We start from the raw sequence: 16,182 nt of genomic DNA on the forward strand, positions 1-16,182 counted from the left end.
TACCACCAGGCCTAGGTGCGGAGCTGTGTGTCACTACACTCTAGCAACACTCCTCATCAGCCAGAGCACAGGACTGTGCTGGGGGCTACAACCCAAAGTCCTGACCATAGCCACGAAACCCTGAAGGACTTGACATCAGCAACATCCCCAGCCTTGAAGACCTTCACTGACCCCTCCTCATTTCATTGCAGCCTCCTGACTGGAGGTCCTTGAACAGACCAAGCTCACACTTGCCTCAAGGCCTTTGCACATGCTCTTTTCTCTGCCCGGGATACCCTTGCTATTCCTGGCCTCACTCTCTCAGTTATTCAGCTCAAAGGACCTCTTCCATCACCTCTCACCTTAACAAGATTTGTTACATTTTTAGAGCATTTATCCTGACTCTCATGTCTGTATGTTGATGTGCATGCCGTCTGTCCCTCCTCAATAAAATGCAAGTTCCCTAAGGACAGGGATTTTGTTCTTATTCACCATTCTATCCTCAGAATGTAGAATGGTACCTGACACATAGTAGCTGCTCAATCAATATTTACAGATGAGTGAGTAGCCTTTCTAAAATGTCAACCTGACCCTTCAGTTCACTGAATGATTGCCCTTCGTCCTAAGGGTAAAGTCTCCAGTGGTCAGGTTTCTGTATATCTTCCTTCACCTCCCACCCCATCCACCCACTGTTTGCACAATGCTCACTACTGCATGCACGTAGACATGTACACTTATGGAACACACACAAGCATGTGCAGGGACAGAGATACACATGCAAACATACATGCACATAAGCATGGATGCACAGAAATACACAGACACACAGAGTCACATACAGAAAGAGAGACATATATGTTGGTGCTGGATACACACATGCACGGTGACAGATACTCACAGACAGAGGTACGCAGACACACACAGGCACATAAATAGACACCGCATATAGCGACACAGATATGGGCACACACACACTTTCTAGACAACAGTTGCACACACGTACCACACTAGCACTCACTTTCAGGATTTTACCACTTGTCACCTACCATTCTGTCTGCCCAGTTTTTCTCTCCTGGACAATTCCCACTCATGCCTCAGGTCACAGCTCTGATGCCTTCCTGCCTAGGGGGTCAGAACAACAGTGACAAAAAAAGTACAGACTCTGGTGCCAGGCAACCTGAGTTCAAATTTGGTTTTGCTGCCCAATAAACTGGCATTACGGTGACAATAGCAACAACCTCACAGGGTCATTTGAATTAATATAAGTAAAGCACTTGGAACAATGCAGGCTCATAGTGGAGATGAGTGGGCTACTAATATGCTTTCCTGACCATGCCAATGACTGGATTTAGTGCTGCTCCTGAGCTTCAGTGCCACTCTCTGCACATTGTAGAGCCCACCTGCGTTAGAGATGCATGTTTATTATCTTTCTCCCCTAAGGCCTGGGCCGCCACTGGAGGGGCTGTCCTGTGTACTCAGATCTGTCATGTCAAGTCCAGGGCCTGCACCCCAAAGTTCTCAACATGTGCGCAACTGCTGAGTGCAAGCATGCCCTTGGGTGAGCCATTGAGTTGCCCTGGAATGAAGCTTTCTCTTCCGTACAGTGAGATCATTGGGCTGGAAGTTTTCTAAGGTCCTCCCAGGTCAAATGGTTCGTGATTCTTCCACTCCATGGCTGACCTTCTATAGGAAGAAAAGTTCTTCTCTTATTATGCCAAAACTATAATTGGTATCTTTGGGAAAGCTCTTTGCAGCTCTTCCAGATCCTTTCCAATGGGAACATGCAAAATGATGAGTGTCAAGGGCCCTTCGAAATGAGTTCAATCCCGACCTTTCTCTGAGGGACAGCATCAAGGCCCGAAGACTGGAGCAGGTCACTCAGTGAGCTGATGGAAGAAATCGGCTACAATTCAGGGGTCATGGCTCACTGTACTACTTTTTCTGCACACACACACACACACACAAAATGATTTGGGGAGATTTCTTTAGCAAAGTCAGAATAGTGAAAGTAGCAAGATTTGGATAGGAATCTGAGAGAGAGGATGAGTCACGTCTCTTTAAAGTAACACTCGGTGCTTTTGCTATGACAGTACATAAAAATAACACTAGCTAACTGATTTAATGAATTCTTGCCACCAGCCTGGCACTGCAGTAAGCATTTGACACACTTTTTCTTCTTTAAACCGCTCAATAACACAATCGGGAAAGTGCCCATTTTACAGATGAGGGAACTGAGGCTTCGTGAGGAAAAGGAACCTTTCCAAAGGTACCCAGTCAGATTCCATATCTGAACCAATGTGATGTGATTACAGCTCCCGGTAGCTGACTAGGGCATTGTTCTATCTACCAGTCCCACCTGTCAGGGCATTAACAACATCTCCTCTAACATCAGATTAACCTTCCTAGACAGCTTGACGTGGTAACAGAAAAAAATTCACACATCAAAGAACAGGCTGAACATTTCTGGACTGTAACTTTTCCTCATTCTTTGTTGTTTGTTTTATGGCAGGTAGCTGTATGGGAGCTGTAATCACATCACATTGGTTCAGATCTGGAACCTGATGGGTACCTTTGGAAAGTGTGTGGTAACATGTGTATCACAGATACAACCTCCAAGAAGTGGAAGTGGGTAATGAGTTCTAGAAGCTGCAGGTTGTATCAGTCAGCTACTGCCTGGTAACAAATTGCTCCCAACTCTCAGCAAGCATTTGTTCTCACGCCCACAGGTCTGAGGGTCATGTGGAGTAGTTCTGCTTCAGCTGCATGATAGCTGAAGGCTTCCCTGGATCAGGTGCCAATCTATAGCATCAAGTCAGACCCACAGGTCTCCCCATTCTTCTAGACCAATTGGCAACCCGGGACACATTTCCTCATGATGATAACAGAAAGGTAATAGAACAGATGCAAACACATGATGCCAATTAAGGTGCAGGCTTGAAGTCATTTCTGGCTACACACCAATGGCCACTTCAAGTTACATGGCCAAGCCCAGCGTTACTGGGATGGGACACACTCCCCAGCTCTAATGGGAGGACTGATGATGAGTGTGGCTAGAGGGAGATGGGAGGAATTGGAAGCAAGTATACAGTCTGCTGAATGACAGAGGTCATTCAAAGATTTGGCAAGATCTCAGCATTGGCATGTACTACTTTGTGAAGATGGGGGGTGGGGAGGGAGAAGGGAAAAATGGAACTGGAGCTCTCTGTCTTTCAAATGCCAGGACAAGATTTCCCATTTCATCTTGATTTCCAGCCTAAGGCTTCCAGGGAGTGCTGCTAAAGAAGGCAGGGAAGCTTCTGGACTAGAGAGGGGGTGTGAGAACACGTGACCTCCTGAGGTATATTCCCAGGCCATGCTCAGTACAGCAATTAGCTCTGTTAAATAAGAGACTTCTACTAGTGTGCAGACTGCATGTCATCAGGGGTTGCGGCCCTAACCATTTCCAGGGGGCTTATGGGGAATGCAGTCAGGCAAACGCAGATGGTCGAGACACCTCCATGCACCCCAAATGCTAACCAGATGGCCACGCTGCCTCTTGTGTCATCACTTTTCCTCCCTGTGACTACTGTGCCTCCCCATGCCCCCACCCCCAGCTAGCAAGAGGAAGACTCCACCCACATGGGCCGGGAAATGGAGAAAGTCAAGGGGTCCACTGAGCTTTTCCTGGCCCTGGTGTGCTGCCTTTTTCACTGCCTCCTATCTACCTACACAATCTAACCTCTCAACACGGCCTCAGGTGTAAACTCCTCCTCACCTCTTGCCCTGTGTGCTATGTAAGCAGCAAAGTACTTCTGGGATACTAATGAGGGCCCAGATTCTGCATAGCGTGATGAGGATGGTTCTGGTCCCAGCTTTGGGGACAGGTGGGTCAGAGGCAAACCCAAGGCCTGCCACTGTCCAAGCTGATGGCACCTCCAAGCTTCAGCCTTGACACTGAGATAATGACCATTTTTTAGGTGATACCTACCTATAGTATCACTGCAAAGAGAGTTAGTGAGGACAAATTCGACAGTGGTTGGACCAGAAAAATATTCTGAAATTCATAGCTATTATTTCTGCACATTGCAGACTTGAGATGCTTGGGTTAGAACATGTTCCTTCTCCGCAGGCGTGGTCTGCTGTTGGAAACACCATGTTCCACACATCTCAGCTTGTCACAGGGCAGGTTGGCCTTGGGCCACAGAAACCCATGCATTTATTCACTCATTCTGTCATCCATCCATCCAGGCAATCATTTTTATTGATGGCTCATTCTATGACCTGGACCCGTGCAGACTCTGAGGGAAATATGAAGAAATGTAAAGCACAGCTCATGTTTCATGTAGCTTCCGGTCTAGTTGGGAATCAATGCCTCCAAGCCTAACATAGAAACTCCGAGACAGAGAAGGGGCATAAGGTTCCTGACCCAACTCCCAGCCAAGGCAAGAAGCCCCCCAGCTCCATGCCCAAAAGATCACAACTCTGCTGAAGTAAGCCCGACATGGGGAGGGGAGCGCAAGGGTCTTTCCAGTTGTAGTTGTGAGAAAGAAAAATTCTCTCACTTTGAACTCAACTTCAGCAGCCTGTGAGTTGTCACATTTGCAAGGCTGTTGTCCCGTCACCCCTGAGTCAGACATTCAGATTCTCTAAAGGGTTTGTCAGATGGAGCCTCCCTTCCCACGACAGCCTTTTTTTTTTTAATATAATAGTTTGTTTTTACATCATTTTGTGCCTTTTTTCATCTCTGTTGTAATCCCCATGGGCTTCCCATCACCAGATCACCCATGTGCCATCACCATAGTCCAGTGCACTTCCCTCCCCTCACCGTTTTTGATCCCCTCCCCCACTCCACCCACATAAAATGTTGCTGGTAGGTAGCTGTTCATTATTATTATTATTTTCTCGCCTGGTCCATTATACTCCTGCTATGAGAGACACCATCCAGTATTTTTCCTTTTCTTTCTGGCTTATTTCACTGAGCATGATCTTTTCCAGCTCCATCCATGTTGCTGCAAAAGGTATGAGTTTATATTTTTGGTTGCTGAGTAATATTCCATCGTGTATATGTACCACATCTTTTTAATCCAGTCATCTACTTTTGGGTATTTGGGCCAACAGCCCTTTCTTTTAGGATGATAACAAGATAGGATATCGATTCATTTGCTAAACTGGTGCTCTCCATAGAGCACACAGAACTTCTTTTCCATGTTGCTGAAGTAGGATAAATGTTCATTGATCGTCCCACTTGAGAAGTCTACGTAAGCCAAGCCAGCTGGACCCCAATACAAAGAGAGCACCCCAGGCCTGTAAGAGAACTGTGTGATGTTGTGAAATGTGATCTGGAATGTGACTTGCCCCCCATGTCTCTATCACAGTACTGAATTCTGTTCATGGCGCATGCCCAGAGTTGGAATTCCTCAGAGAATTCTTTGCGGAAAGTAAAGCTAACAAAGAAAACTTACCCTCCATTCAGGAAAGACCTCTGACTGAAAGCCTTCGTGGCCCGCATACCAGCCTGGCACTTCACATGTCTATATACATGGCCTTGACATCTGATCACCAACACTGCATGTTTGCCAGTTTTCTGCAACCCATGGTGCCCTTGACTGTGGTAGGCTGGAATCACAAGAAATCGAAGGACCCCTCTCCAGAAACAGCTGTAGATCAGTGACAGGCAGCCCAGCCTCTAGACCCTTGGTACATAATCTAAACCCTCTCACGGGGGTCCCAGTGGGGTTGAGCCCCAATGCCCACATGGGTAGCGACTGACTAAATAACACACCCTAGGGTAGCTCCCTTTCTTCCCTGCCTTATTCCTCAGTCTCGCCCCCCACTGATTTTTGGACATGCAACCAAATACAGGTCCAAGCTCAGCTTCTTGTGGGACTCTCAGCACAGCAAATGGTATGGAGAGTTTTCTCTGTGATGACTTGAGCAAAGAAGAGGAAGTAGTGTCTTGTAGGGTAGGAGGAGAGAGAAGAGATGTGTGTCCTAAGGTGCTGGCAGACCCTTCTTGAGCCCTCCCACTCCTCCATATTGTCATCCGCTTGGCCTCCTATCTGTTCCAAGTCTCTTCCTCTTCCCATGCCTCAATTTCCCCACTTGTTTCCCCATAGCTGGGTAACTCAGTCTTGTCAGGGTAGGAGACGACTGCAGACAAGGAGTCATGGGAAAGCAGAGAGGTATCTCTTGTGCACATAAATCACTCAAAGACAGAGAAGCCTGGTGTTCCCAAGTCTGCAAGGTAATTCCCAGGGCTGAGGAGAACTTGGCAAGCAACCCCTGAGGGAAGGCAGGACTCGGGGCCAAGCTTCTGGGTCACTGGTCTCCATTTTACTATGGGTGTAACCTTGATCCCTCAGCAGAGGTAAACAAAGGGTCTGAATTATTTGGTTTGGAAAAGGAAGAGGCCCCAGGGAGGTAAGCACTGCAGTAATAAATGCAGAGCAGAGACAGCTGTGCACAGCGTGCCCACAACCCCTCCCTTAGCACGAACCCAGGGCATCTCTAAAAGCTCAAATGCATCACTCTCCCCTCCCTATAGCGTGGCCAGAGTTGCAGAAGCCACAAATCACTAAGAAAAGGGCAGAAGAATGTTCACCATTTCTTGGAATGGAAATAATAATAAATAATAATAATCTGTTCCGTGTATTTAGCCAAGACATTTTCTCCAAGGAGCTTTGCACTCAAATTTATGTTAAGTCCCCAGGGTCTGGATATTTTTTAATTAAAACTTTTATTGAGGAAAACATACAAATAAAAAGAAAAAAAAAAGAGTTATGTGGAGGTGACTGCCCTTGAGCATTTCTTCAGCATTGGCCCCTGATTCTTTTTTGCTGGTTGGGTGGTTACATTCTGATCATGCCGTGTTGATTGTTCACCCAGTAAAGAATTAGCCTTCAGTACGCAAACTGGATGCCTTGGGAGAGAGAGAGAGAAAAAATGGAGAAATCCACTGACTGTTTCCTAGATGGCAGGCACATCACACACACACACGTCATATTCTTCATTATCTTTACAACTCAGGGAGCTAACACTGAAATGACCACTATGTGGCTGCTAAGTGCTTCTGAAGCATTACCTCCTTAAATCTTCAGAAAGTCACCCAGTAGCATTCTTTAGTGTCCCCATGTTTCAGATAAGAACATCGAGGCTTAGAGAGGACAAAGTGTGAGGAAAATCTCACCAGTGGAAACAAAAAGAAACCCCGATTTCTCCTGCCTTCAGGGAATAGAGTTGAGATTTCTTACTCCACACCAGTCATTGTCTATGGGTGCCCTGGCATGTGGGTGAGGTGGGATGGGAAGGGGGGCTGAAAACTCCTAGCCACCTCTGTCTATACCTCTCAGGAGGCACCATTGTCTGAGGGCAACTCTCTGAAAGCTGTGCCTTTGGCAACAGAGCCCCCTGTAGCTGGGAGCTAGGCCCATAGAAATGGCAAAAAATACCTGAGCAATTCCAGAAGGGGCACCAGAATGTGACCACACCTGGCACTTCATTAGAAAATGAGCACCTGAGTAGCCAGGACCAGTGTAAGCCTCAGCTTCTTGGGTGTGTGACCTTCCTCTTGCACCATGTCTGTTTTGGGGGTGAAGAACTTTGGGAGTAGGCCATTATATTCTGAAAACTGTCAAATTTAAGACCACCCACTAGACCCCAAGACATATACTACCAGGACACATCTAATGGGATAAGGCTTGGGCTGCAGGAAAGGTTACTTATTACCTAATAACAATCCATCAAATATTGTAAGGATTGGAACTTAGAGGTCACAGGTCCCTAGACTTGAAATTTTTGCTTAACAAAGAGCATGTGGCAGCCAGAAGCCACGGTCAAAGGCTCAGACAAACTGGGTAGGTAGGCCTGTGCAGCCTCCGAGACTAAGCATGACCCTGCATGGGCATGGGTTCCAACTTCAGTTCCAGTGAACAACTGCACACTGATTCCTGTGCCGTGAGACTTCCTGTGGTTCCTGTGCCGTGAGACTTCCTGTGGTTCCTGTGCCGTGAGACTTCCTGTGGTAGCCTGACAGATATGACAAAAGTCGATTTTGTCTGACGTAAGAATAGTATCTCTGAAATCTTTTGGTTTTCTCATTTTCACAGCATATATTTTTCCATCCCTTCCCTTTCAGCCTATGTATGTCATTAAAGCTGACATGAGTCTCTTGCAGGCAGCACTTGGTTATTTGGTTGGGACTTATTTTGTTGCTTTTTTTTTTTTTAATCTGTTTAGTCACTCTGTGTCTTTTGACTGGAGAATTTACTCCATTTACACTTAAAGTAATCACTGACAGGTGGACTTACTAATTCATCGTGTTCATTGTTGTATGATTGTTTTGTAATTCCTCTTTCCCTTTCCTTCTCTCTTACTGCCTTCCCTTGTGAATTGACAGTGTTTCTGTATTAGTGTGCTTTGATTCTCTTCTCTTTGATATTTTTGTATCTACTCTAGCTTTTTCCTACATAGTTACCATGAAGTTTACATAAAACATCATATAATTATAACAGTCTAAGTTGTTGACAACTTAATTTCAATCACATACAAATACTCTTTGGCACCCACTCTTCCCCCACTTTTTTTTTTTTGCTTTTGGTGTCACAGTTTGCATCTTTTTATATTGTGCACACATTTAACAAATTGTTGTAGCTATAGCTATTTTTTTTAAGATTTATTTATTTATTCATACAGAACTGGGGTACAGGCCAGAGGCTCAGGGGCGGTGAGAGGCTTCTGGGGAGCAGAACAGGCAGATCGACGAAGTACACTGCTGAGGGGAGCAGCGGGCGGGTCAGGAGAGGTCTGGCTCGCCATGTGGTCTCCTCCGGGGCAGGCGGCAGGCAGGAATCGAACTCATGCGGAAGTGGCTTCAGATTCTCAGTGCTGTGCTTTAACCCGCTGCGCCACCAGGGAGGGCCAGCTATAGCTATTTTTAATATTTTTGTCTTTTAGCTTTTATAGTTAAATAATTGAATATGATTAACCATATTACAGTATTAAAATACTTTGAATATATATTTACCTTATAAAACCAGTGTGTTTTATATTTTCATGTTTCATATAACTAACTTACATCCTTCCTTTTCTGCTTGAAGAATTCCTTTTAGCACTTCTTATATAACAGATCTAGTGGTGATGGAAATCCTTCCACTTTTTTTTTGTCTGGGAAAATCTCTCTTTCATTCCTGAAGTTCAGCTTTGCTGGGTAAAGTATTCTTGACTGCAACTTTTTTTCTTTTGGCTCTTTAAATACATCACCCCACTATGTCATGGCCTGCAAGTTTTCTTGCAAGTTTTCCTGAGAAATTCACTGACAGCTTTATGGGAGTTCCCTTGACAATGAGGATTTTTTTTCTTGTTGTTTATTTAAATTAACTTTTTGTCTTTGACTTTTGACAATTTTATTATCATATGTTTGGGGGAAGAGCTCTTTGAGTTGAATTTTCTTGGGGATATGTGATTTAATAAATTTGGATGTCAAAATCACAGGTATTCTTTCTTCAATAAGCTTCCTGGCCCTTTCTCCCTCTCTTCTCTACCTCAGACTATATAAAATGTCTTGCTTGCATAATTCACACTTATTACTCTTTTTCATTCTTTACCTCTGGCTGAATCATTTCAAATGACCTCTCCTCAAGTTCATAGTTTCTTTCTTCTGTTTGATCAAGTCTTCTGTTGGTGCTCACTGTTTAATTTTTCATATCATTTATCGTATTCTTCACTTCCAGAATTTTTTGGTTCTTTTTCTTCTTGCTACCTCACTGTTACATTTCTTGTTTTATTCATATGTTCCTTTCCTAATTCCATTTAATTGTCTTTCTGTGTTTTCTTGTAGCTTACTGAGCTTCCTTAGATAACTATTTCTATGTCTTTACCAGGAAAATCACAGATTTTCATTTCTTTGGAATTTGTTACTGAAATTATTATGTTCCTTTGGTGGTGTCATGTTTCCCTGATTTTTCATGTTCAATGATATCTCATATTTCCTGTTTTCACACTTAAGTAAGCTGTTATCTTCTCTAGTCTTTACTGAATGGCTTCAAGTGAGAAAACCCTCACTTCTATCAGTCCTACTAAGGATTTTGAAACTTTCTCACACCTTCTCTGTAAATATGCCTGCTTTACAGTTCTTGTTCCCTGGTGGCACAATGGGTTAGGACACATCACTGCAAGCTAGCCTCAGCCACTTCAGCGCTAGTTCGATCCCTGCCCCGGAAGTGACCCACATGGTGCAGCAGACCTCTCCTCACCCGCCCACTGCTCCCCTCAGCAGTGTTCTTCATCGATCTGCCTGTTCTACTCCCCACTCTGTCTCTGGTGAATCCTTTTACTGCTCCTGCACCTCTGGCCTATACCCCAGTTCTGTATACATAAATAAATAAATCTTTTTTCAAACAATAAACAGAGTGAAGGGTGTCTCTCAGCACTGAGACATGCTGCCTTGGGAGAATAGTATGAGTGAAGTGAAAGTGTTCCCCTTACCCTCTTCATCGCATCCAATCTCAGATTATTTTCCTGCAAGAGTGTACTATAACTTCTCTCCTAGACTTCTGAAATTCCACCAAGACTGTCCTATTTGTGAATAATTATCAAATTTGATGTTCTTTCATGGGGGATGATAGAAAAGTCCCTATTCTTCATTCATGATGATATCACCCTCTATGGTCTATTTCTTAATCCAGGTGTGGTTAAATAGGTGTGTTTAGTTTTCTGCCAATCCACCACATGCACACTTATGATTTGTGTATTTTTCATCACTCTTCTTTGAATAAAATCTAGATTAATTTTTTTCCCAAAAGTAAAAGTTCAGGCACATTCAACATAATATTTTCTGCCTGGGCTATCTCATGAAGGCCATTGTTGGCTATTAATTCTTCAGTTCAAATTAATCTATTGATCACCACTGTTGTAATGTGCTCAATATCAGACATGAAATTATCGACCTAGAATAGCCTCTAAGTTGCTGCAGTGAAGGGGGATGTGATATGAGGCTCTGCTAATGGTATTCCACATAAGCATCATTGTACCTCTGCATCCCTTCAAGAAAACGTCCATGTTTAGCCCAGACTCCATGAAAAAACCCTCAAAGGGAATTAAACAGTCCCTCCCAGCTCTTGAACAGTGGGGTGATCACAGTCAAGATCCCAGCCCCCGGGTTAGAGGAAGGCTGCAGGGCAGCTAAGGGAAAAAGCCAATCTGCCTAGTCCTCAAGTGAACAAACTGAATGTAGACATCACCCACAAGTGCCCATATAGAAAGGATATTTGAGCATGGGCCTAAGCAAGTCAGCAAGCGAGCCACACATAACTTCTCAAGATAAGGGTAGAATATAAGCAGCACATTTCCCCAATCACCTTGTCAACACCCTGGCAGATAATGCTAATCAATCAAGACCCTCAGAGAGAGGACAAGGCCTCGTAGTCCTGCTCAATGTCTTTCTGGGAAGCCTGGGAAAAAGTCTACCAAAGAGACTCTCTGGATTATGTAGGTGAGGTGGAGGGGATCATAGTAAAGAAGACTGCTACTTAGAAGAGCAGTTAGGACTGTATAGCCCAACACACGATTAATGGCTCTGGGTTTGGTTATCCTGTGCTAGTTGATAGTATGCATATATGATTTCATTTCCAAAGGCAGGCTATCTTTTTTTCTGTAGTCCTAATGTAACATACTTCTTTGGACTACTGTTATATTTGCATAACATAACCTGGAACCTGCTGTAGTAGCCATGTGTGCCCTTTTATCATCATGGGGACAGTGTGGGCAAGAAGTTGGAAACTTCCTTTTTCTTAGATTTTCATAAACTAGATCGTGGCAAGACTCCCAAGACCAACTGACTCCTTAAAGGCAAAAAACGATGTCTTTCTAGGCAGAAAACATGTCCCAAAGGAACAGGTTACAGTGCACAGGGCTACAGTATTGCTCATGGGGACACCACTGCCCTGTCTTATGACATTTGCTCACATGTAGCAAGGCCCATCGAGAAAAGCTGCCCATGACCTGCAGTGTGAGAAGTGAAGCACAGGGCCCTGGGAATAGCTACCTCAGGTTAGAACCAAGCTTCTCAGTAATACACGAGCCAGGGCTGTGTTCTGCTCCTATTCTGCTGTTACATGCCCAGCTCCCTAGATGGGGTGGAAGTCTCCAGAAGGAATACACTCCCCAATTCCTCTTCTGCTAAACCCAATAAATTCTGGAGCTTGACTGTGAGCAGAGAAGGGAGCTGCTGACGAGCCTGCAGACAGCCCTCTATTATCACATCCCCACCCCAGGAGGACTGACATCTATACACAGCCACAACGTGGCTCCCGGGCCAGCTGCTGATGTACAGCATGGCTGAGATCCAACCATCAAAATGACTTTTTCCCCAAGGCTGAGGTGGCAGACTGAGTCTTCCTCTCCTAGGGGAGGGTGAAATGGTGACTCAGTCGCTGTTAACCCGGCGTTTAACCCATCTGTGCTCCTGACATGAGAGCCAGCCCGTCTCTATTCATCACAGTGCTTCCTGCTCCCTGAGGTGATGGTGGTGTGCCAGCAAATCTGCCTCACTTAGCTCCTCCCTCAGCCCCTGGAGACACCCCTTCCTTCTCCTCACCCCATCCCACTTCTGCAGCCCAGAATTAAACTTAAAGACAAACTTATAAGGACTTTGCAAGTTTCTATTTCATTTTTTCCCCTGATATTAGATGCAGCACATGTGGTCACTTGTCCTGAGTTGATGGGGGAGATGGAACACCTTTGGACCAATCTCTGGGTGAAGTGTCTCAAAAGTGAGCAGCTTGCTCACTTGTAGGGGACCACATGGTTGAGCACCAGGTATGTTCTGCCCTGGGGCAGGGCCAGACTTCACAGAAGTTGAGCATCTTTCTTAACATCTCATCAGCCTCTCACCAGGAAGTGCCCAAATCAAAGCAAGGGGAGCTGGCTCACAGCTAGAGAGAAACCACGGCATCATACTAATATACTTGGGCTTTCAGTTGTCCCTAATTGGGAGCTATTGAAAATTCTCGAAGGTTGGGCCCTCCCTGGTGGTGCAATGGGTTAGAGCTCAGCACTGCAAGCTAGTTGTAGCCACTTCAGTGCGAGTTCTATCCCTGCCCCAGAGGTGACCCACATGGCGCGGCAGACCTCTCCTGACCTGCCCACTGCTCCCCTCAGCAGTGTACTTCAGCCACCTGCATGTTCTGCTCCCCACTCTGTCTCTAGTGAAGTCTCTTGCCAACCCTGCAGTTCTGTCCTGTACCCCAGTTCTGTATGCATAAATAAATAAATAAATCTACAAAAAAAAAAAAGGAAAGAAAACATCCACCAGCCACCTCTTCTCCCGGCAGGGAGGGGAGGAGGGAGCTGCCACCAGAGGCCCAGAGGAAGTGACTCTATTAATGCTAGGTGTGGGCCAGCCACTATGTTAAGTACTTTGCTATCACTCATTACCCTCAATCCTCCCAATAACCCAATGAGTCATTTTTTCTAGAAGCATGAAACTTGACCCATAGAAATGCACAGATGTGCCCCGGAACAGGACAAGAAGCCAGTCTGCTCTCTACTGCACACTGTGCCACCTCTATGAAAGAAAAAGGCCTGGCTCTCTAGAAGCCAGCAGAGGCTGAGAGAAAGGGCCTTGGTTTGCCACCAACTACCAGGAGCCCTGAAAAAAAAAGGCCTCAGCATGATGACTTCAATGTGCATTGAGTCACTAGCAAACCAGTAAGCTAAGATTAGCCGCGAACTCCGCCAATAACAACAGGAGCCCTTTGCCTGCAGCCCGTGAGAGAACTGGCCTCCACTCAGAGAAGAAGGAATGCCAAAAAAGCCAGAACCCTGGGAGCTGAGGCTTAGACAGGTGACGCATGAAGGGAGAGTTCTTTGGAGGCGCTTTGAGAGGGAGAGGGGGCAGGGATGGTCAGGCAAACGGCGAAACAAAATGTGGGCTCAGAAGAAGGCAAAGGAAACCAGCTGTCCCAGTTGGCCCCAGATGGGGCTCCCGGAGGCATGGACTCCCAGTGCCAACAGGGACAGACTGAGAAAACCGACTGTTGGTTGGGCACAGTCCCTCAGCCTGATTCCACAGGCAGCTGGAGAGCGCGAAGGTCACAGCAGAGCTGTCTCCTGCCCTTACAGCCAGAACCCAGGCTTTATCCCGCCAGCTGTCATGGACATTGCCTGCTCTGCTACCTGCAGTGGGTGTGTCACCTCCCAGATACCTCTGGGGCATCTGGATCCCACTGCCCAAGGACAGTCTCTCTGAGAACGAAGCTGCCATGAGCTAACGAAAGCCAGCACTGACCCCTGCCAACAGACAGGTGTGCCAGCCAGGAAAACAGGACCTTGCAAGGGGCCAGCAGTGTCTCAACACGACGAATATATTTTCTGAGGAACAACTTCCGCCCCTGGCCCTCGCCCCCTGAGTTCACAAGGCACTCTTTCTTCTCATCACAAGAGTGAGCCAATCCTTACTGACAAAGAGGCATTATGGGGGCGGGGGTGCACCTTCAGGGGGGCATGTTTTAAGTAGGTTGGATCAATTCCTGGCTGTCTACAGGTGCTAGTGGCATCAGTCAAGACACCCACTGAGGATCTTTGATGCCAGAGAGAGAATGGCCCCAGGTGACTCTCATGGTTCTGCCACCCACCAACAGCACAGGGCACTGCTGTGCTCCAGCCACACTCCACACTTGAGTGAGCTTTGAGAAAAACTAGAAAAGATCCACTCATCAATAACTACCTAGCAACTGTCATTATTTTCTCAGACTGCAATCCTTAGTGGTGTACAGAGTTTGATGCAAGTAACTAGTTAATACCTTTACCAGTAAATTTATGGTATAATGAACCAAGGTGTGAAATGTAACATATTTCTGAGGCTCATAGTGAGTTTCTGTGGGAATTTCCTCACACGCATTCATTGAAGTGCCTACTATGCACTAGATGGCTCAGTGCTGTGTGCAGGGTAGGAGGTGATTAGCACCAGATCCCTACCCTCAGGGAGTCCGCAGTCCAGTGTAGAAGGCAGATGTGAAAACCACCAAATTTAGTGAAAGTGCTGAGGAGTTGAAGAGTTAAGGGCATCACTGCTTCTGGGACAGGACATTGGGAGAAGGGGAACTTGAAGGTTTCCCTTAAAGACAAAGTTTTTCAGGTGGAGGTAACCGCTGTAACTCATCCACCAATATCTCTCCTCCACCTTTTCCTGATTTGGGGTCGAAAATAAAAGGACACCTGGGGCCCTCCCTGGTGGCACAATGGGTTAAAGGGCAGCACTATGAAGCTCTCCACAGCCCCTGCAGCAGGAGTTCAATCCCTGGCCAGGGAGGTGACCCACATGGAACGGCATCACCAGCTGCTCCCCTCAGCAGTGTATTTCATTCAATCTGCCTGTTCTGTGCCCCGCTCTGTCTCTGGTGAATCGTCTCCTCCACCCTGCATCTCTGGCCTGTACCCCAGTTCTGTGTGCATAAATAAATAAGTCTTTAAAATAAGTAAATAAGTAAAAGGACTCCTAAAATAAAAAACTGCATTTTCCAGACTCCTTTACAGCTTAGACATAACCATGTGACGTGACTAGGTTTGTTGGTCAGTGGGGTTAAGGGGCCCTATATGAATGCCAGAACGTGTCCAAGTGAAAGGTATGCTCTTCTCTCCTTCCATCCTGCTGGTTGTTGGACTACAGAAATAATGGCTGGAGCTTACTCAGCCATCCCGAGGCAGGAAGCAATAGCCATGAAGTGCAGCCATGTGCTAAGGACAGTGGAGCAGCAGGACCAGTGAAGGCGGAGCTCTGACAACTCCGCGAAGCCGCCTGAACAGCGTGGGCTGTGTAACTCAGCTGCCTTTACAGAGAAATCTACTCCTTTTTAAAAAAGCACTAATATCGGCCCTCCCTGGTGGCGCAACAGGTTAAAGCACAGCACTAAGAAGCTAAAGCCACTTCAGCATGAGCTCGATTCCCGCTTGCCCCTGAGGTGACCCACATGGCGCGACAGACCTCTCCTGACCTGCCCGCTGCTCCCCTCAGCAGTGTACTTCATCCATCTTCCTGTTCGCTCCCCACTCTGTCTCAGGAGAATCTTCTCATCGCCCTTGTGCCTCTGGCCTGTATCCCAGTTCTGTATGAATAAATAAATAAATATTTTTTTTAAAAAAAAAGCACTAATATTTTGAGTACTCTTTCACCTACTGCCATCCTAATCCTAACAGGCAAAGAAATGAAGGTGGAGAAATTCCATTCCA

Source organism: Condylura cristata, unplaced genomic scaffold, assembly GCF_000260355.1.
Source record: "Condylura cristata isolate star-nosed mole 26May11 unplaced genomic scaffold, ConCri1.0 scaffold00027, whole genome shotgun sequence".
Classification (NCBI taxonomy): domain Eukaryota; kingdom Metazoa; phylum Chordata; class Mammalia; order Eulipotyphla; family Talpidae; genus Condylura; species Condylura cristata.